Source organism: Silene latifolia, unplaced genomic scaffold (assembly GCF_048544455.1).
Source record: "Silene latifolia isolate original U9 population unplaced genomic scaffold, ASM4854445v1 scaffold_96, whole genome shotgun sequence".
Lineage (NCBI taxonomy): Eukaryota > Viridiplantae > Streptophyta > Magnoliopsida > Caryophyllales > Caryophyllaceae > Silene > Silene latifolia.
Window position 1 is genome coordinate 2,811,159 of NW_027413827.1, and position 23,407 is coordinate 2,834,565.

At 37.2% G+C, this 23,407-nt stretch overlaps 1 non-coding gene across 1 annotated transcript; it reads left to right on the forward strand.

Annotated features, from left to right (window-relative positions):
- Positions 1-19,999: 19,999 nt before the first annotated feature.
- On the forward strand, positions 20,000-20,106 carry LOC141640688 (small nucleolar RNA R71). The gene has a single exon (XR_012543125.1). It is a non-coding gene; the product is annotated as a small nucleolar RNA R71 (small nucleolar RNA).
- The last annotated feature ends 3,301 nt before the right edge of the window (positions 20,107-23,407 follow it).

The window sequence follows — 23,407 nt, forward strand, 5'->3', positions numbered from 1 at the left end:
TGAGCTGTTTTGATTGTGACTATTAGAGAGGCTCGAAGAAAGAGAAGGTCGAGCTGGGACCTGACTGAAGCTAGCGCTACCCGGGAGGCAACCCGGCGATTTTAATTTCACTTTTTTTATTTACTTTCGGTTGTAATAAATGGTTTTATACCATAGACTATCTCAGTTTACTTGTCTAGTTAGTTTACGGGCTGTTTACATTGCGTTTTTGCAGGAAATACGATGAGAAGTACTCGATCGAGTACTTATGCTGCCATATCCTCTCGATCGACCACCTGCAGGAAGAAACTCACTCGATCGACCACATCACCATTCGATCGAGCAGTTCTTGGATGCCCACTCACTCGATCGACCACTGTTGGACGGATATCGAGTGTTTTTGACTTGGATTAGCTTCCTGAGACGGTTTTCCGGACCTTTAGCAACCTCCCATTTCATGGTCGGTTTGGGGAGGTCCCCTTTTTTTCGCGCATTTGGTGAGTTTTTCCGCATTTACTCTCTCTTCTCCTTCAGTTTGCATTTCCTTTCCATGTTTTGGTACAATGGGGCATTGTACGGTTTGGTTTGGGGAGGTTATGCATCCATATCTGTGTCTGCATATTGTTTTTAATGCATTTATGTTATCACGTTTTATTTATGTTTGCATTGTTGGTTATTTTTGTTTAAATGCATAAAATTCTCATAAAAATTGAAAAATTGTTAAAATTCAAAAAAAAATTTCACGTTTATTTTAGCATATAGGTTGAGTCGGAACGGTAGATTTCCATGATGATATTGCTCTATAACTGTCTTTTTGCTTAAGCCTTGCATTGAACTATTATCTTATTAGCTTTGTCTTATTGCATATCTACGAGTTAATGTTTAAATTTAGCTGAACGAATAGACTTGACCTGAAATTTTGGCAACCTACTTATAATTTCTAAGATTTAGAGCCTTATAAGCTGGTGGCATTTATGACCAGTTTCATGTAGGATTGTGAGTAGTATACTCCTTGCATAACATGTTCATCAATTTGCACGTATATGAAATTCAATTGCTTTTTGCCGTCATACATTCGGGATAGTGGTTGGTGTCACATGCAGGGAGGTGCTTACATTTTCCCTTTTCTTTCATTTTTACCCATAAACTCCACATTAGCCAAATTTGCCAGTTGTCCCTTAGCTACATCCAAATTTAGCCTGCCTTGTCAAGCTAGTTTAGATTGTTTTTGCGGTATACATTCCATTGTATCAAGTTTGGCTCATATCATATTGATTCGGAGTTGGTAATTTATGAAGAAAAGGAGGATGATGAAAAAAATTGACGTGAAAAAGAAAAAAAAAAGAATTGAAAATGAAAAAAAAAGAGTTCGGAAAAGAAATAAGAAGAAACCGAAAAAAAAAGAAAGAAAAGAAATAGAAAGAAAAAGAAAAATTCAAAAAAGAAATGTTGTTTGGTTGACGGTTTCTGCTCCTATGTTCTATTCTATATCATATGAGGAGTGTTTCTAGTTTGGTTTGGTGAGATTTTATGCCAAATGAAGGGCATGTGCTTAATCCCATAATTGCTTAAGAATCGGATGTTGATATATGGTTTTGTTTAGGTACTAGCTTGATCACCTATACCCCCACATTCCCATAATTGTTTTGCCTTTTCTTACCCATTGCCTCACTTTGCCATATTTTTGTAAGCCCTCGGCTGTGACGGACCTTGTTTGGTTGGAATGTATGTATGGTAGTTAGAATTGTCTATCATATGAGTTGCATGCATGTTTATGTGGGTCGTAGTTTAGGTGAGCGACTATTTTTTTTCTTTCTCTCTTACATATATATGTTCACCCTTTGCTTCATGAGAGAAAGAGTGACCCGTGAGAGTCCATTATCAAAGGTCTTGCAAGGTCGACGGTTCAGCTTTGTTTATAAACATCCTATAACTCGTTTGCATTCGACTGTTTAGCTATAAGTGTTAGTTTGCTTGCATTAAATTGGCTTAAGTGGGCATTTGTAGCTAGCTCTGAGTTATCTTTTTCCGTTCCTTTAGTTGCATTTTAGTTTACTCGGGGACGAGTAAAGGTTTGGTTTGGGGAGATTTGATACGTGCATTTTGTATAGTCTTTTTAGCCTATTTTATGCACGTATTTCTATGCTTTTATCGTGGTTTTATGCTACGAAATGCCCCGAATATGCTACTTTGGGTTATTATGTCTTATTTACAGGTATGGACCCGAAAGGAGCGGAAATCAAGCTATTTACCGTCCATTTTGCATGCATTTGGAGAAAGAGTAGATTTGGAGGGGGAAATATTGCTGTCTTGGGATGCGTGAAGGTGTTTCGGGCACTAAAAGGACAAGTCAAGGCAAACTAACGAGAATTACAAGCTGCTGATGTCAAGATCCACTCGATCGAGTGCTTTTCTAGTCGATCGAGTGGTTTAGGAGTCAATAATCAGTCGATCGAGCTCTATTCTAAGTCGATCGACCAGTTCCTTATATGCCTTTACTCGATCGAACAGTTTCCTTGGTCGATCGAGTGTTTAGAGCCAAGTTCACTCGATCGAGTGATTTAAGTGGTCAATCGAGTGGCTATGCTGACGGGCTGGGCTTTTTAGGTTTAATTCCGTCATTAGGTTTAACCTTTACTCCTAATTTCTTATAAATAGGAGTAAGGGTTGTCATTTGTAATCATCGAATAATCCGGGGATCACGTTACTCCTTTTCCCTTCTTTAAACACTGTTACTTTGTTCTCTTATTTCCGGATCGCTTAATTTCAGTAATTCTTCTTCCCTTATTCACTTTTAATGTTTATTTCTTCTTTTATTGTTGTTCTTGTTTATTTTATCATGCATAGCTAATTCCCCTAGTATGTTAGGATTAGGGAAGCCGTGGTAGCCATGCTTTAACTGTATTAAATAGATTGGCCCTGCGGTAGGAATTGTATTAGGCAATTTAATTGTTATCCGGTCGAATGTATGCATGCAGGAGACCCATAAATCTAGTTAACCCCGACCTAGATCGAAAGATTGGAAGGGAAGGCTTGCTTAATTACAATAGGGTATTGCAGTGAGGGCGAAAGTTAAGCTGTTTACGCTCTGGGGCGGTTTAAGGACCGAAAGGTGACGACCATAGCTCTTCTTATCAATAGTCTAATCGCTTTAGTATTCCCGATAGTATAAGATCTGATAGCTGCCACGGTGGACCGACTCCTAGCATACTTCCTTCCTCTTATTGTTAATTTCTTTTATTCATTTCCCTCGCTTTAGTCTCTAGTCAGTTAACAATCAATCAAAACCCCCTTTAGTGACATTAGACAGATAAATAGACAAATAGATAGTACACCGCCTCCCTGTGGAGATCGACCCTACTTATCACTGACTTCTGTTAGTTATATTTAGGTATTTTATTTTTGGTGTAGAAACGACCGCATCATACATGTCTAGACTTGTTGCTAGACTTAGGCTCCTTGGCCTGGAAGATGGCACCTCTATTGTCACAATAGATGGTGATCGGGTCATTCGAACTAGGAACTATGGTTAGTCCTTGTAAGAATTAACGCATCCATATAGCTTCCTTTGCTGCTTCCGAAGTGGCATAGTACTCGGATTCAGTAGTAGAATCTTCTACAACATCTTGTTTGGAACTCTTCCAGCTGACCGCAGCACCATTAAGAGTAAAGACGAATCCAGACTGAGATTTCGAATCATCTCGATCTGTTTGGAAGCTAGCATCTGCGTAACCGATTGCACATAGCTTAATATCGCCTCCATAAGTCAATACCCAATCCTTAGTCCTCCGTAGGTACTTAAGGATGTTTTTAACAGCTATCCAGTGTGTTTCACCTGGATTCTTTTGGTACCGACTCTTCATACTCAATGCATATGCCACGTGTGGACGTGTGCATATCATGGCATACATGATTGATCCTATGGCTGATGCATAAGGAACACAACTCATGCGTTCAACCCCTTCAGGTGTCGTGGGTGACTGAGACTTGCTCAAATGCATCCCAGAAGTCATTGGAAGGTTCCCCTTCTTGGAGTTGGTCATGCTGAACCTTTCAAGAATCTTATCCAAATAAGACTCCTGACTTAATGATAACGTCCGTCGTGATCTATCTCGATAGATACGGATTCCCAATATGCGTTGTGCCTCACCCAGATCTTTCATCTGGAAATGGTTCTTCAACCATCCTTTAACCGAAGATAAGAGAGGAATGTCATTCCCAATCAAGAGTATGTCATCGACATACAATATCAAGAAAACAATCTTGCTCCCACTCGACTTAATATATAAGCATGGTTCCTCGACCGATCGAGTGAAACCATACTCTTTTATCACTTGGTCGAAACGATGATTCCAACTCCGAGAAGCTTGCTTAAGTCCATAAATGGAACGCTTAAGCTTGCATACTTTCTTAGGATTTTCAGGATCTATGAAACCTTCGGGTTGTACCATGTACAACTCCTCCTCAAAATAACCGTTTAAGAAGGCAGTTTTCACATCCATTTACCAAATTTCATAATCATGAAAAGCGGCAATCGCTAAGATTATCCGAATGGAACGCAGCATAACTACGGGAGCAAAAATTTCATCATAATGCAATCCGTGCACTTGAGTGAAACCTTTTGCCACTAGTCGTGCCTTATAGGTATCTGGTTGCCCGTCTACAGAATGCTTTATTTTGTAAAGCCATTTGCACTGTAGAGGTTTTACCTTATTAGGTAAATATACTAGATCCCATACGTTATTCTCATACATGGAGTCCATCTCGGATTGCATGGCTTCAAGCCATAGCTTTGAGTCGGAACAGGTCATTGCACCTTTATAGGTAGCGGGTTCATTACTCTCTAGGAGCAAAACGTCATTCTCCTCGACCATACCAATGTATCTGTCTGGAGGATTAGAGACTCTACCCGACCTCCTAGGTTCCTGAGGAATATTAACCGTATCATCAGTTGAAGAAACAACTTCCTCCATCTGTTCCTCGGTTGTTGGTTCTTGAATCTCCGACAGCTCGAAGGTTCTATTACTTGACTTGTTCTCGAGAAATTATTTCTCTAAGAACTTCGCACTAGCCGCAACAAAAACTCGATGTTCGGTAGGCGAATAGAAGTAATGACCAAACATTGCTTTTGGATAACCAATAAAGTATGTCTTGACCGATCGCGGGCCGAACTTATCCTCGTGTCTCCACTTGACATAAGCCTCGCAGCCCCAAACCCGAATAAAGGACAAGTTAGGTACCGTTCCCTTCCACATTTCATATGGAGTCTTGTCGACAGCTTTAGACGGACTTCGGTTAAGTATAAGAGCAGCTGACAAAAGAGCAAAACCCCATAATGAATCAGGTACTACCGTGTGACTTATCATGGATCGAACCATATCAAGTAATGTTCGATTTCTCTATTCGGACACACCATTTAATTGAGGTGTTCCAGGTGGAGTTAGCTGTAAAACGATTCCACAGTCTTTAAGGTGTTGATCAAACTCATTTGAAAGATATTCGCCACCCCGATCTGAACGGAGTGCTTTAACCTTTCTTCCCAGTTGGTTCTCAACCTTATTCTGGTATTCCTTGAATTTTTCAAAGGACTCACTTTTATGCTTCATTAAGTAGACATATCCGTATCTACTCAAATCGTCAATGAAAGTGATAAAATATCTATAGCCATCTCTAGCGGTAATTGACATAGGTTCACATACATCAGTATGTATGAGTCCTAATAGGTCACTAGCGCGCATTCCAACACCTTTGAAGGAAATTCGAGTCATTTTGCCGATAAGACATGATTCACACGTGCCAAATGTATAAAAATCCAATGCGGGAATAGTCCCATTCTCGACGAGTTTCTGTACACGTTTTTCATTTATGTGTCCCATTCGACAATGCCATAGATAAGTTTGATCTTTGTCACCAACCTTTAATTTCTTATTATTCACGTGTAATATATCTGTGGTTTGATCTAAGATGTAAATTCCATTCATGGAAACTGCTTTGCCATAAACCATTTCATTAAAAGAGAAAATACAGCTATTATCCTTTATTGAAAATGAAAAACCGTCTTTATTAAGTACGAAAACATAAATAATGTTCTTAGATAAACTGGGTACATAGTAACAGTTATATAAATATAACTCAAAACCACTTGGGAGTTGGATTACGTATGTTCCCTTTGAGACTGTAGCAACTCGTGCTCCATTCCCAACTCGCAGGTCCACATCACCCTTTGCGAGAGGTGTGATGTTCTTTAGGCCCTGCAAATGATTACACAGATGAGAACCACAACCAGTATCAAGTACCCAAGTTCCGAAACTTGCATGGTTAATCTCAATCATATGAATATAAGATGACATACCAACAGGAGTGACGCGACCTGCTTTTATGTCCTCACGGTACACGGGACAGTTCCTCCTCCAATGTCCAGACTTGTGACAATGGTGGCACTCAACGTTACCGTTCTTACTCTTTGCCTTGCCTAGTGAGCCACTAGTCTCACCAGGCCCACTCTTACCGTTTCCTGACTTTTTAAACTTTGGCTTTCCTACAGTTAGGTCATCGTGAGCCTTGCCCTTACCCTTATTCTTGTTGGAAATCATGAGAACATCTTGCTTCATGCTCCCACTCAATTTCATATCCTTCTCGGTCTGTACGAGAAGTGAGTGTAGCTCATGAGGACTTTTCTTCATGTCATTCATGTAGTAATTTGCCCTGAAAAGGGCAAAACCTGAAAGATCATAGATCCATATTAGACTCTCTAATAAAATAAATTTATCTCATAAATAGTTATTTATGTGATCTATGTAACATGCATGCTAATATGAAAGCATAAAAACAAAGTATAAGGAAAAACAATTTCCTTACATTGATTATAAGGTAAAATGGGCACAAATTAGTTCTCCTTACTAATTTGTTCTTGAGCTAAATATATGTGGATGATCCTCCTTGTATAACCTTCAACTAGAAAGTCTCCTCCAAGTAGCACCCAAGAACAACCCAAATAATATTAATAAGTAAGAACTAGTAACTTATTAATATGTGCCCTTGATAATAATACTAGTAATATTACTAACTATTCTTAGTAATAATGCATACTAGAGAATAATTGTAGAGAGATGGAGGAAGTTTTGTTCACATGCAAAATAATGAATTGTGTAAGAGAGGTAGTGTGAGCAAGTGAACAAATATATGGAGTGTGTAAGGGGGAAAGGAAGTGGCGGGTGGAAGGAGTCTTTAGTGGACAATTTTTGTTTTATATTTTTATCTTACATCACATGCAAAATGTAGTATAAGACATATATTATGGTAGTATACAAAATAAGGGTAAAAATGATTATGTAAGTAATCATTCATTGCACTTATTTTACACGGTCCACATGACCATATACGGGTCCATGTTGGTTTTTATATTTGTCGCACAAATCCGTGTAATTTTCATTTTAAACATCGTTTCATGTTTAAATGCTTCCATAATAAATTCGTCCAATTCACTCCGTAAATATACGTGTACCACTACACATATATTATTTACGTACTAATATTAATCACATTAATCAATTAGTACAATTTTAGTAAATTAACAGTTAATTAACTAAAACCCGTTTCCTAAAACTTATTATTTAATTATCGCATAATTAAATAATAACTGCCGCTCCTCGAGTTCGCAACTCGAAATCTCTCTAATACTAATCGACTAACCTCTTAGTTGATAAATCAAGGGACTAAATGAATTGTATCTCATACAATTAATTAGTTATCAATTGGGGTTCGTTCCTTTAGGTGTGACCGAAAGGGGTATTGATCACCGCCGTCTCACGACAATAACGTCAAACTCTAGTCAGCCAACCGTTATCGATTTACGTTAATCAACTGACGAGGATCAAATAATTAAATATCTGATGATATTCTATTAATGAGATTTATTATGTTAACGCACTATTGTGGAGGACACTAGCTCCAACAATCTCCCACTTGTCCGACACAAGGTGTGCGCTACCAATTCTCTTGTCCGTTTTAATCTCCCACTCAATGCAAGGTGTCTTTCAGGTCGCACTTGCACATGAACACATCGTGAGTGGTTTTCTCGATCGGGAGTGTGACTACCTGACCGGAAAAATCTCTCACAGATTACTTCCGAGCGTGGCCACGCATTTGTAGTCATTAACTCCTCGAGTGGCCTTGAGATATAGTTACCCAACGTGGGTGGACAATTTCTGTATGCCCTATCTATCCTATTGCACAATACAGCTCACCATGACCTAGTAAATGCCCTTTTGGCCTCCTTTCACGGCACGACCTAGGACAAAAACCAAAGTCACTCGGAAACGCACTGCTCGGATAATAGTCTCCAGTCAAAAGAATCGACTCATTAGAACATCTTAGAGATCCCCGCCACGACCAGGCGTCTATAATAGAACTTAGGGACTCTCTAAATGGTCACTGTCCGGCAAAGTGTCACACACTCTGCCTATGTAATCGACCAGTCATCACATATGACCTTATGGTGTTGAACAACCATCAATCGACTTACAATCTAGTCACTCCGAGACGTCACCTCATTAAGTGACTAGGGACAAAATACAATGTTCATCTTATTCACTTGAATAGTGTTCAACATTGTCTCCACAACTTATTCGGATAAACAAGGTATTAAAATTTAGTCACACTAAATAAAAATTCATAAAAGAATGAATACGAAAACAATGAATATGATTATCATATATATAATAAAAGATACACTATCCAATTATTACATATCCATAATCTAAAGAAAATCTGGTACTCGTCTCAATCCCATAGAGACGACATGACCATCATGCTTAGCCTTTGATAAAGGCTTGGTTAAAGGATCAACAATGTTGTCATCTGTCCCAACCTTACAAATGTCAATTTCCTTCCTTTCCACATAATCTCTAATTACATGGTATTTCCTTTCAATGTGTCTAGATTTGTTACTAGACTTAGGCTCTTTGGCTTGAAAAATAGCTCCATTGTTATCACAATATAGAGTGATAGGATCTTTGGCGGAATGGACTACTCCTAGCCCCTCCATGAATTGCCTAATCCAAACAAACTTCCTTCGCAGCCTCGGACGCCGCAAGGTACTCAACCTCTGTTGTAGAATCCGCAGTAACACTTTGCTTGAAGCTCTTCCAAAGAAACAACTCCTCCATTTAGCATAAACACGTAGCCGGATTGGGATTTCATGTCATCCCGATCGGTTTGGAAACTTGCGTCCGTGTAACCTCTTACACACAACTCAGTTTCTCCTCCAAACACTAAGAACGAATCCTTAGTTCTTCTCAAGTACTTAAGGATGTTCTTTACGGCTATCCAGTGACTCTCACCAGGCTTGGCTTGATACCGACTTGTCATGCTCAAGGCATACGCAACGTCGGGACGAGTGCAAATCATAGCATACATGATAGACCCAACAGCGGAAGCATAAGGGACGGTCTTCATGTGTTCAATTTCCTTAGGGGTAGAGGGAGACCGTGACTTGCTCAAAGTAATCCCTTGGCCTATAGGTAGAAATCCTCTCTTGGAGTCTTTCATATTGAACCGGTCAAGAACTTTGTCAATATAAGCTTCTTGACTCAATGCTAGTATCCTCTTGGACCTATCCCTATAGATCTGGATACCTAAGATTCGTTGTGCCTCTCCCAAGTCCTTCATTTGGAAGTGTTTCCCTAGCCACTCCTTAACGGAAGTGAGCGATGGAATGTCATTCCCAATGAGCAATATGTCATCCACATATAGGACAAGGAATACAACCTTACTCCCACTAAACTTCATGTATAAACACGGTTCTTCCACACTTCTAGTGAATCCGTATTGTTTAATGACATGATCAAAGCGATGATTCCAACTCCTAGATGCTTGCTTAAGACCATAAATGGACTTCTTGAGCTTACACACCTTCTTAGGGTTAGATGTATCCACAAAACCTTCGGGTTGTATCATGTACACCTCTTCTTCTAGAATCCCATTCAAGAAGGCGGTTTTGACATCCATTTGCCATATCTCATAATCATGAAATGCGGCAACCGCTAAGATTATCCTAATGGACCTAAGCATAGCGACTTGAGCGAAGGTTTCGTCATAGTGTAAACCATGAACTTGGGTGAAACCTTTTGCCACCAATCTAGCTTTGTAAACATCCACATGTTTATCCACGCCGATTTTAATTTTGTATATCCATTTACACTGAAGAGGTCGCACTCCCTCAGGTAAATCCACCAAGTCCCATACTTGGTTCTCGTACATGGAATCCATTTCGGACCGCATGGCTTCTAGCCAAAGCGAGGAGTCGGGACTAGACATGGCCGATTTGTAGGTAGTGGGTTCATTACTTTCAAGAAGTAACAAAACACCATCCTCTTCGATGTTACCAAGGTAGCGATCAGGTGGATTAGAAATCCTACTTGACTTTCTAGGAATAATTACCGTTTCAAAGGAAGAGGGAATGCTATCCTCCACGTTCTCCTCTACCTCATTCTCGGTTTGTGGCTCTCGAACTTCTTCAAGTTCAAATTTTCTCCCACTCTGTCTCCTAGAAATAAATTCCTTTTCTAGGAAGACAAAGATCACGAGCCACAAACACTTTGTTCTCGTGTTTATTGTAGAAGTAATAGCCACGTGTTTCCCTTGGATATCCTACAAAAAGACATTTGTCGGACACTGGTGCAAGCTTATTGTCGGACTTGATCTTAACGTACGCTTCGCAACCCCAAATACGCATGAATGACAAATGAGGGACTCTCCCTGTCCATATCTCGTATGGAGTCTTATCGGCCGCTTTAGTCGGGCTTCGATTTAGTGAAAACACTGCAGACAAGAGGGCAAAACCCCAAAATGAACTAGGAAGCTCAGTTAGACTCATCATTGACCGAACCATATCAAGTAAAGTTCGGTTTCTCCTTTCGGCCACACCATTTAATTGCGGTGTGCCAGGAGGAGTCCATTGTGATATTATACCACAATCTTTTAGGTGTGAATCAAATTCAATATTTAGATACTCACCACCACGGTCGGACCGTAGAGTCTTTATCTTTTTATCCAATTGGTTCTCTACTTCCTTTTGAAACTCTTTGAACTTGTCAAAGGCTTCACTTTTGTTCTTCATTAAGTAGACATACCCATATCTACTTAAGTCATCAGTAAAAGTAATGAAGTAGAGAAAACCTCCTCTAGCGGTGATGGTTAATGGTCCACACACATCCGTGTGTATGAGAGCCAAAACCTCACTTGCTCGTGTCCCTTTTCCCGCAAAGGTGCACGAGTCATCTTGCCTAAAAGGCAAGACTCGCATGTACCATAAGATTCGAAACCAAATGGTTTGAGCACTTTTGATGAAGCAAGTCTCTTAATGCGTCTTTCGTTTATGTGGCCTAAACGACAATGCCAAAGGTAGGATTCGTTTGGATCACCCTTTTTGAGCTTTTTAGTTTCCATATGATAAACGTCATTAACATCATTTAAAACATAAATGCCTCCAATTGAAATGGCCTTGCCATAAACCACATCATTTAAAGAAAAAGTACAACACTTGTCCTTAATCATAAAACAAAAGCCTTCCGCGTCTAACGCGGAAATGGAGATGATGTTCTTAGTTAAAGTTGGTACAAAATAACACTTATTTAAATACAACTCTAAACCACTAGCTAAAGTGAGCACATAGGTCCCTACGGCAACGGCGGCTACTCTAGCTCCATTGCCCATGCGGAGATCCACATCACCTTTTGCTAGTGCTTGCACGTCCCTTATACCCCGCAAATGGTTACAAAGGTGAGAGCCACATCCGGTATCAAGTACCCAAGTGGAAGTACAAGCATAATTAACGTCTATCACATAGAGAGAGAAATCATACCAATAGGCGTCACACGCCCTTCCTTGAGATCCTCCAAGTATTTGGGACAACTCCTCCTATAATGCCCCTTCCCATTACAATGGAAACATTCGGCCTCGGAGAGCTTGACACTTTTTGCCTTGGGATTGCCATTCACAACGGCCTTCCCCTTTCCCTTGTCAATTTTCTTTGACGATTTCTTGAATTGGGACTTTTCTTTCCCTTTTCCTTTCTTGACTCCAAGAGACATGTTCTTTAACTTCATGGTTAAAACATCTCCCTTTTCACTCCCACTAGCCTCCATATCCCTCTCCGCTTGGGTGAGGAGTGCATGAATTTCATGGTAACTCTTATCCATACCATTCATGTTGTAGTTTACCCTAAAGTGGGCAAACTTGGTGGGGAGTGAGTGAAGGATACGATCCACCACAAGAGTTTTAGGAATCTTACACCCTAGACGCTCTAGGATGTCAACATATTCGACCATTTTAAGGACATGGGGACCAACCTTTTGGCCCCTCTCAAGCTTAGCTTCAAAGAAGCGTGCCGCCGCATCGTATTGACGGACTTTAGGTGTTTGTGAAAACATAGTGATCATACGAGTGAATATCTCGTAAGCATTTAAAGAAATGCATGATAGCTTGAGGTTTGGCGATATTGACCATATCAACACATTCTTGATATCATTCAACATCCTCACATAGTCATCATGGGCGGTCCGCACCGCCGATGAAGCTCTTGCACCGGGCTCAATAGGAGGAGCATCGGTCAAGTAAGTGAGCACATTGTCGGACAACGCGGCACTTTTGATGTTGGATTCCCATTCAAGAAAGTTACTACCGTCATCTTTTAAAATACATTTGTCCATTACGGACCTTAGCCATGAATCTTTGCCTAGTGAAGTAGTCGATGGAGTTGATGAAGTTGCCATTGCGAATTAAAATGCTACAACAAAAAGGAAAAATTAACATTCATTGTTTTAAAAATACTTGTAAAAACATGTTTAGCAAGTTTTAGCATTTATATAATGATCTCCCACTAAATTATATAAATGATTCCAAGACCCAAATATTAAACAAAAATGAGCATCGCTTGGGCGAAACATCCCATAATTGCGTAAATTCGGTAAGTCACGTTGACTAATTCTACCTCTAGAACTCTTGGTCGACAAATTTCCTCAAATTTATCTACTAGCCCCGGAACACAAGACCGTCTTATATCCCGTTGAGTCCAACCAATTTTGGCGTGTGATAACCGCTTACCACCCTACTTACCCAAGGTAAAAAGAGAACACCCCGCTTGGGCGAGCGTGGCTCTAATGAACAAGAGATTCATAGGTGTTACTAATTGGTAAGGCTAATCTCAATTTTAGTTAAGTGAGAGATCTTGTCAATTTAGTCATAAATTCCTTATAAGTGAATTAATTCAGTGAATGTAAATGACGTGAATTGACAACCGCGAAAAATAAAATGCATGTGAATGGCGATTTTGGCATGCGCGAAAATAAAACAAGCAAACATGTAAGCATATGATTAAATCCTAGTATGGCCTCCTAGTTAATAAACAACTAGTCTATTACATTTCGGAAACCAACTCCTTGGTCCCTTGCCTCTTCATTCCTTAAGTGGCTCTTCCTTGTGGGATTTGGAACACCTTCCAAAAATAGACTCCGTTTCGTTGTAATCCGTCTTTTGGAAACGCCGGTAAAATAACTATTACAAATTAATTACATAGCTATTCCTATTATACATTAATTAATAAAATGAACGAAACTATTAATTAATTACAAACCGACGATACGAGATCGTATTTAATTACAAACAAATCGATATTCCCATTCATTTCGGGTAATAACGATTAAAAATAACTAGGCCATACTAGGTACAAAAGATAAATACTTTAAATAAATGACAATCATTCATTCAACTTAAATAAATATGCTTAAAATGCTGTAAATATGATGCCAAAATCGCCCTACCTATCATTCATTGGTATCCATCTCGGTTTTGTGGATTTAATCGATTTTTAACATGTAAAAATCAATAATTAACTCTTAAATCTCATTTAAGTCCAAACTAATAGTCCAAACTGTTTTGAACCTCAAAATTAGTCCTCACTAATTTTATGACAAATTATTAGTTTGGTTTGGTGATAATTTGCTAATTAAATCGGAAAAAAAATCATAATATTTAAGTAAAAATCCAAAATAATTGAAAAATTACCCAAACAATTGAAACAAAAATTTTTAGTATTCTGGAACACTCCCAAGAACACCAAAAAGTCATAAAAATTGCCCAAAAATTTCGGATAAATTTTGTGAAGAAAAAGATCGATATTTATCGGTTTTTAACCACTAAAACCAATAAATCATCAAAACAAAGTGAAAACACACATGCAAAATCACTTTTGACATTTAAATAATATTATTAAATGTACATAAATTTATCATGGGCAGAATCAAAAATTTCGAAATTATGATTAATTAATTTGACTTTTATCGACTTTTTACTCAAAAATCAATAAACATGCAAAAAATTCGAACCAACCTTCAACCTTTTGCATACAATCAGTAGAAAACATGCATGAAATACCATAAAAAGGCCATGCACCGAATCAACATTTAACTAATTTTAGTCAATTTTTCACTAAAATGCGACATTTTGACTCGGTTTTCTACCAAAAATCATTAAAATTAGCAAAATTACTTGACAAATCACCAAAAAATTCCACAAACCTTTTGAGATCAGTAGGTATGCATGTACCAAAAATTTCGTGCCAAAACCTCTTCTAACACAATTTTTGAGTTTTTACTAATTATCTCATAATTCATAAAAATGCTTAAAATCAACATGCAAATTACAAGCCTATGCTCTGATACCACTTGAATGATCATAGATCCATATTAGACTCTCTAATAAAATAAATTTATCTCATAAATAGTTATTTATGTGATCTATGTAACATGCATGCTAATATGAAAGCATAAAAACAAAGTATAAGGAAAAACAATTTCCTTACATTGATTATAAGGTAAAATGGGCACAAATTAGTTCTCCTTACTAATTTGTTCTTGAGCTAAATATATGTGGATGATCCTCCTTGTATAACCTTCAACTAGAAAGTCTCCTCCAAGTAGCACCCAAGAACAACCCAAATAATATTAATAAGTAAGAACTAGTAACTTATTAATATGTGCCCTTGATAATAATACTAGTAATATTACTAACTATTCTTAGTAATAATGCATACTAGAGAATAATTGTAGAGAGATGGAGGAAGTTTTGTTCACATGCAAAATAATGAATTGTGTAAGAGAGGTAGTGTGAGCAAGTGAACAAATATATGGAGTGTGTAAGGGGGAAAGGAAGTGGCGGGTGGAAGGAGTCTTTAGTGGACAATTTTTGTTTTATATTTTTATCTTACATCACATGCAAAATGTAGTATAAGACATATATTATGGTAGTATACAAAATAAGGGTAAAAATGATTATGTAAGTAATCATTCATTGCACTTATTTTACACGGTCCACATGACCATATACGGGTCCATGTTGGTTTTTATATTTGTCGCACAAATCCGTGTAATTTTCATTTTAAACATCGTTTCATGTTTAAATGCTTCCATAATAAATTCGTCCAATTCACTCCGTAAATATACGTGTACCACTACACATATTATTTACGTACTAATATTAATCACATTAATCAATTAGTACAATTTTAGTAAATTAACAGTTAATTAACTAAAACCCGTTTCCTAAAACTTATTATTTAATTATCGCATAATTAAATAATAACTGCCGCTCCTCGAGTTCGCAACTCGAAATCTCTCTAATACTAATCGACTAACCTCTTAGTTGATAAATCAAGGGACTAAATGAATTGTATCTCATACAATTAATTAGTTATCAATTGGGGTTCGTTCCTTTAGGTGTGACCGAAAGGGGTCAGTTGATCACCGCCGTCTCACGACAATAACGTCAAACTCTAGTCAGCCAACCGTTATCGATTTACGTTAATCAACTGACGAGGATCAAATAATTAAATATCTGATGATATTCTATTAATGAGATTTATTATGTTAACGCACTATTGTGGAGGACACTAGCTCCAACAAAACCATCATGAAGTGAATGAAGCATACGGTCAATGACTATGCTCTCACTGATTTTGCAATCAAGTGCCTCCAATTTCTCGACATTCTCAATCATGTTAAGAATGTGTGGGCTAACCGGTTGGCCCTTCTGGAGTTTCGCATCAAAGAAGCAGTGGGTATGCTCATAAGTAACGATTCTTGGTGCTTTTGAGAACTCATTAGTGAGCGTGGTGAAAATCTTGTTTGCACCTTGGGCAATGAAGCGTCTTTGCAAATTGGTTTCCATTGCAAAAATGAGTACGTTCTTTATCGCACCCGGTTCCATAATGAAGTCACTATAAGCAAGTGACTCATTGACTCCTACATTGGGGCCTGGGTTTGGCGGTATTGGCTCAGTTAAGTACTTGAGCTTACCGTCAGTAATGGCAGCATTCCGCAATGATGCCTCCTAGTCCGCAAAGTTGGACCCATCATTCTTCAGTCGTGTGAACTGATTCATGTGGTCCATGAAAGCTTTTAGCCAGGACTCGCGTCCAAGTGTGGCACTTAACATAAGGATTTCGTTATTTCCAGCCATTTGTTGTAACAGTATTATCAATATAAACGAATTCTACACTGCGAAAAGAAGAATAAAATATAATAAGCATACTCATCGTTATGATTTAAGTCTAATGCAATACTGTTATAACGCGAAGACTCAAGCATTTATATAATTGACCTCCCTCAAGAATTATATAAATGATCCCAAGACTCAATTATCTTTAAATTGATAAGCCAACCTTTTGGCTAATTCTACTTTTAGAATTCTTGGTCGATAAATTTCTGTAAATTCTATCTATAGTCCATCATAATCACGAGAAACTCTTCGGGTTATAATGTTGAGGTAAACTAAGTCAACAGAAACTACTTACCCAACGTAGAAGGGGTCATATGGAGAGTAAGGTCCTATATGCCTACCGACGAAGAAGGGATTCATAGTTGTTTGGCCTATAAAGACTAGTCTTAATTTCAGTTTTAGAGGAAGATCCCATCAACTTTATTTTAATTCATTTTAAGTGAACTAATATCTAGCATGCGAGAATGAATAAACTAAGGTGATGGCTTAAAATTGTGTGACATCTGTATGTCTATGAAAACTAACATCCAAACTATATGAGTCAATTTTCATGCATTTTAGTAGGTGGTTTGGTTTAGGCGGAAAATGATGCACTAATTATCATGTGAATCAAAAGCAATAAGAATGAAAAACGTAAAACAAAAATAAAGTCTTAGTGTGGCCTATCTACCAAAATGAACATAAATACAACTTTGGAATCCATCCTTGGGCCCGAGAAGCTTGTCTTGATGTTCCATCTTGGTCCATGTAGCGGGAGTGAGCAATCCAATCTCCATCTTTAGTCTTCTCAAAATTACAATTAATAAATTACAAAATAAACCTATTTACATTCTAATTTCAAAAAAAAACCATAATATAAAAGAAAACCAAACGGAGATACGAGATCTCAAAATTACATAAAAATTATGTTTCCATCATTACGAAAACATAATTAACTAAGGCCACACTAGGTATTACAAATTACAACCGATTGCAAAAATACGTAAATTAAACCATTCAACAAAACATCCAACTAAATAAAAATGCATCAACTATAAATTAAACATTCAAGACATAATTCCTTAATTATGTAGAGTAATTTATCCAAACCACCTATTTATATGATCAAATTATGTGACAATTCCTCAATTACTCACAATAATTCCAATCTTAATACATATTAACCTTGTAATATGAATTAATCCATCAATATTTTAAACCTCTTTAAAATAATATGGGTATCTCAAATTTGTGAACCTTTTCACAATAATTATTATTCATTATAGATAATAATAATAATTGGCCAAAATAAACAAAAACAGAAATTTTTTTTTTATTTATTTGCACACGGCAATTGCACAAAACCGAAAAAAAAAAACAATTCTTTTCTTTTGTCTCGGCATTTCCACAAAAAAAACAGAAATTTTTTTTTTTTCTCGGCAATTCTGAAAAAAAAAAACAGTTTTCCCTTTTTTTCCTTGCGGCATAATGCCCTAAATTGCAAAAAAAAACAGAATTTTTTTTTTTTTGCTACCGGCATTCATGCCCAAAATAAAAACAAACAAACCTTTTGAAATGAACAAATTTGTTTAATGTTGCTACTAGAACAAGATTGGCATAATCATGAACATATAAATTAATGAAACATGATTCTAAATAACAATTTAAAACCATATATGCCAAAAACTATATAGCAAAAACAAATTTAACATTATCAATCAAGACGATTTCCATTTACATTTTAATTTAATTCTTATTAAATCAAAACATCTACAAATTATCATATTATCATCTTAACCTATTAAAACAATAATATGAATAAATCAAAATGGAACAAATCATCAAAAAAAACAGAAATCATTTCGACAAAAATCAAAAAAATGTACACGGCAAAAAAAATTTTCGGCCGAAATGAATTTTTTTCTAAAATTGATTTTGTTTAAATCCATTTATGAAAATCATATAAAATAATTTCGTGGCCTATGCTCTGATACCACTTGTGGGAAATATCGGTATACTTCCTTTAAGATTATTAGGATTATAACGAAATTATGATTATGAAAACTAGTCATAAATGAAATTGCATAAACAAAATAGTAGAGATTAAGAATCAACCTTTGGTCCTAGCAAATTAGGCCTAAGAACAATATCAAAATCGATATTCGCCTAATCGTTGCACCCAAGATGCTATGAGAAATGCCCCTCAATTTGCTAGAATGAGATCCCCAAAAATTGTTAATTAATTTTTAGGGTTTTTGTGTGAGTGATGAGAGAATTAGGTCAAAAATTAGGTTCGGAAAAATGATCCCCTTCTCCCCTTTAAAACCGTGTAAATAGAGAATGATTAGGGTAGATTTTTCTTTCCTATTTTTCGGTTTTAGCAACAACCAAAAATAAGGATAAAATCCTCTTATTTTCGGTTATTGTCTAATTATATATAATGTGTATATTTATCTATTGTCAATTATGTTAACATGTATTTAATAAGTCCACAATCAAAAGTTTGTAGTCGATTTATTAATACCGGTCTGTCAACATTTTATTATGACAATTCCGCATAATATATACATTAACTATAAATATAACATATTTATAATTCGCTAATTAAATACAACAGGTTACATTTAATTACGAATTAACATCTTAATTCGTTTAAGCTAACATTATATACATTAATTAAATATAACAGTTTATATTCAATTTACGAATTGACAGTTAATTCGTCTCAGCTAATATTATTTAATTGTATTAAATAATCGTCTCATCATCACATTGACTAATTGTTTAGTCAAATACATGAACTAACCTTTTAGTCATATAAGGCATCAATGTGATTATATCTTCATACAATCACATCTCTCATACACATCCTTTAGGTGTGACTTTTAGGGACCAGTTGATCACCGCCATCAGTATGATAATAACGTCAAACTTCTTGCAAGCCAACCATTATTAAGTAAACGTTAATCAACTGATAAAATACTAAGTATACCCTTGTGAACCTATAAGAGATTTATAAATGTTATCACACTAATTGTGGAGGACACAAGCTCCAACATGGAAGGCATTCACTTGCTCATTTATGCCCCTACACACTTGTTGATCATGTCCTAAAGTTCCACAATTCTCACACACTCCAATTGGGATTGAGGATGTTGCCACCATGGCATTGACATGTTGCTTGGGTGATTGAGAAGCTTCATTGAGCTTGGCCATGGCTTTCTCAAATTTCAAGTTTATGGTGTCAATATGGGCACTTAGTTGGGCACTTAATTGTGTGACGGAGTCAACTTCATGTATCCCCCCCCCCCTAGTAGCTTTTCTTGGCCTACTATATTAAGAGTTATGAACCGTCATCTCCTCTATCTTAGCCCAAGTTTGGTTGTCATCAACCTTGGTGAATCTTCCATTAGAACCCATGTTGAGCACATTCCTTGAGTCTTCATACAACTCATTCCAAAATTGTTGAACAAGAAATCATTCACTTAGTCCATGATGAGGACAAGAGCGACATGTATCTTTGAATCTCTCCCAAGCCTCATATAAGGACTCTTCATCTGTTTGCTTGAACCCGGTGATTTGGGCTCTCAACATGTTAGTCTTCTCCGGAGGATAGTACTTCTTGTAGAAGACAAGTGCTAACTTCTTCCATGAATCAATACCAAGAGTAGCCTTGTCTAGGCTCTTTAACCATTGCCTTGCGGCTCCGATCAAGGAAAAAGGAAACAGTACCCATCGAATTTGGTCTTGAGTCACCCCCGTTTGGGAGATTGCATCACAATAGTCACAAAAAGTCTCCATGTGTAGATGAGGATCTTCACTAGGCATCCCTCCAAATTGACTTCTCTCAACTAATTGTATGAATGCGGATTTGGCAATGAAATTACCGGTTAAGTGAGGTGGTGTTGGAGTACCATTTGGTAGGTTCTCCCCGTTTGGTACGGAATGAGATGAAAATTTAGGCATTGTGGGTTGGTTTTGAATTAGGTTCTCCTCTCCTTCTCTTGCAAAAGGATTGGTAAACTCAATACTAGTCGATTGGACAACACCAATGTCCACAAGTTCTCCAATACCCAAACTTGTTGAATTCCCTCTAACGGTTCTTCTAATGTTGGTCAAGGTTCTTTCAATCTCGGGATCAATAGGCAAAAGACCGCCTTGTGATCTCCTAGACATGCAAAAATCAAATAGCTAGAAAACAATTAAAACTACCTTGAGGAATTTGACTTCCCCAAGGTTAAGAATGACACAACTAAAAACAACAAATAACAATTCAATTGAACACCATCCCTGGCAACGGCGCCATTTTTTATTCGGTTTAAAACTTTGTCGTCTAAGCTAACCAATCAAAACAATATTTATAAACTCAACTAATTACACTTAGTAGAGTGGCAAGTAAAGGTCAGATCCCAAAGGACGGGTATTGAATCAAGTTATCGATTGTAGAGAGTTATGTTTTAGGGTGTCACAAATTGGGTTGAGTTTGAGGTTTGCAATCTAAACTACTTAACAATGAAATGTAAAGAAATGAAAGCAAAACAAAGCAAGTAAACAAATAGGGATTGTAAACAATTGATTAAGGCACTAGGGTGTCATGGGTTTATAGGGGATTCATGCTGGAGATCATACAAACATGTTTACATAGATGCAAGCAAATTATTGTTGTACTGGAATCGAGTTAGTTTATGTCTTACAATTCCTAGGAAGATTTGGGTCCCGGAGCCGAGTCGGTCAAGACTGTACAACACCTACAAGTCGACTTAGTTTCTTCCTATTCAACTATATGCATGGTCTAACAAGCCTTGAGTTAGTTTATATCTTACAAGTCTTGTTGAATGGATAGGAGATTATGCTAGGTTGTCAATCAACCAATTCATCAAGCATAACATGTGCATAAGTTGAAACTACAACAAGCAAGCAATCTTATGAAAACATATTAGATTAAGTATAGATCTACCCCCATGTTTAATTCCCCAAATCTCCCATTAACCCTAGTTAGGAGACTACTCACTCATGGTCATGGTAAACATGCTAATAGGGGTGTTAATAATACTAACAAGGTTAAACATGGTGAATGAGTAAAGAAATAATTAATTAAGCAAAGGGTAAAAGAGATTATACCAATCTTAAGGATGATCCAAATAATAAGCAACGAATAATAGAAGAACACTTGATGAATGATGAAGAGTTGTCAATTCTTCAAAACCCAAATAGTCTTCAAATTACCCAACTAAATCTAAGAACACTTGAATGATTAAAGAGAGATTAAGATTTGATTAATATTGAATTGTGTAATTACAACTTTATTAATACTAATAAGATCTACTAAACTAGATTAGGAATTGGTAAATTAACTTGATTAAAACTTTTTGATTAATCCCCTAACACAATGGGGTATTTATACTAAGTACAAGTATTAGGGTAACTAAGGGCTTAAATGACGATTAAGTCCCTAAGAAGAAGATTAACGCCTTGCAAGTCCTCAAGGAGCCTTACGACCTCCCTTTAATAGACGTTCATACTACATAGGGAGCCGCCCGGTCTGGGTGTGAGACGCTCAGTCTGAGCTTCGAGACGCCCGGGTTGTTCTTGGGACGCCCGGTCTGAGTCTCGGGCCGCTCGGGCTGCTGGGACACCCGGATCATTGATCCACATATTTTCCTCTTCTTTGACTGCCTCAAGATCCGTGGGGATCATTGAGGGGTCATGGGGGTCTTCATCATTGCCCATTCTACTTGTACTACTTACTTAGGCCTTTAGTTTTGGCTTCCTCCTTGTTGCTTGGTCGTTAGATGCGATCTATTTAGCTCCAAATTGCTCCATAAATGCAAGGTTAGCATTCTTCTCCTACCAAGGACACAAAACCTCAAAGAATATGCAAAGTGGGAAGCTAAAGATAAGAAACAACCCTAATACATGCAAGAAAGCATAGGAACGAGGCTAGTTCGGGGACTAAAAGTGTGCAAATATGAGTCACATCACAAAATATCACTTGCACTCAAAGCTCGTAGAAGTCGGTCAAATTCTTGGGAGTGGGACATAAATAGGCATGAATAGCAACACAAGATGATGCAATCGAATAATGCCCAAGTAATAGATCGAACAAGTATGTCAAGAACATTATGACAAAAGTTATAAGAGATATGATGGATGGAAGGGGCATGAAACAAGTGATCGCTTAACAATTCACTCAACTAGTCCTCCAAATAGTCAAAATCACCACATTCAAGGCAAGTACTCTCACTATCATCCACGGTGACTTCAATGGTGTCTATTTGGGGTTCCCAAATGTCATCATATTCCTCATCCCAACGAGGACCATTATCAAAGGGGTTATCGTAACAAGGCTCGTCAAGTTCAACACAATTGTCTCCCTCTAACATGTCATCCTCAAAAGGTGAGTTTTCAATCAAGCTCACATCCATCTCACTCTCAACCAATGTTATTAGGATCGGGATTCTACATTGGATCGATAGGCTTAATAGGATCGAATCGGTAGGATCGGATCGTAGAATCGTAAGATCCTAAAAATTAACTAAAATACATAATTGTGTTATCAAAATATGTTAAATCTCGTGTTTAAATATCAAAACACTATTATCTTAGCATGTGCCCACAAATTATCCCCACTTATAGTAATTTTCTATCGTAAACGTCATATCTAAAATTTTAGTACCTGAAAAATTTGAAATATTAATAATTTAGGATCGGGTCGTATAATCGTAGGATCGTAGGATCGGGTTAAGATTTTACTTCAAAAAAATTTGAGACAAGTTGAATCGTAAGATCCTACAAAATTAAGATCCTACCTAGGATCGGGATCGGTCACCACTTTTTGGATCGTACGATCCGGATCAGGAGTTTAACAACACTTGCCCATTAACATCAAATTTCA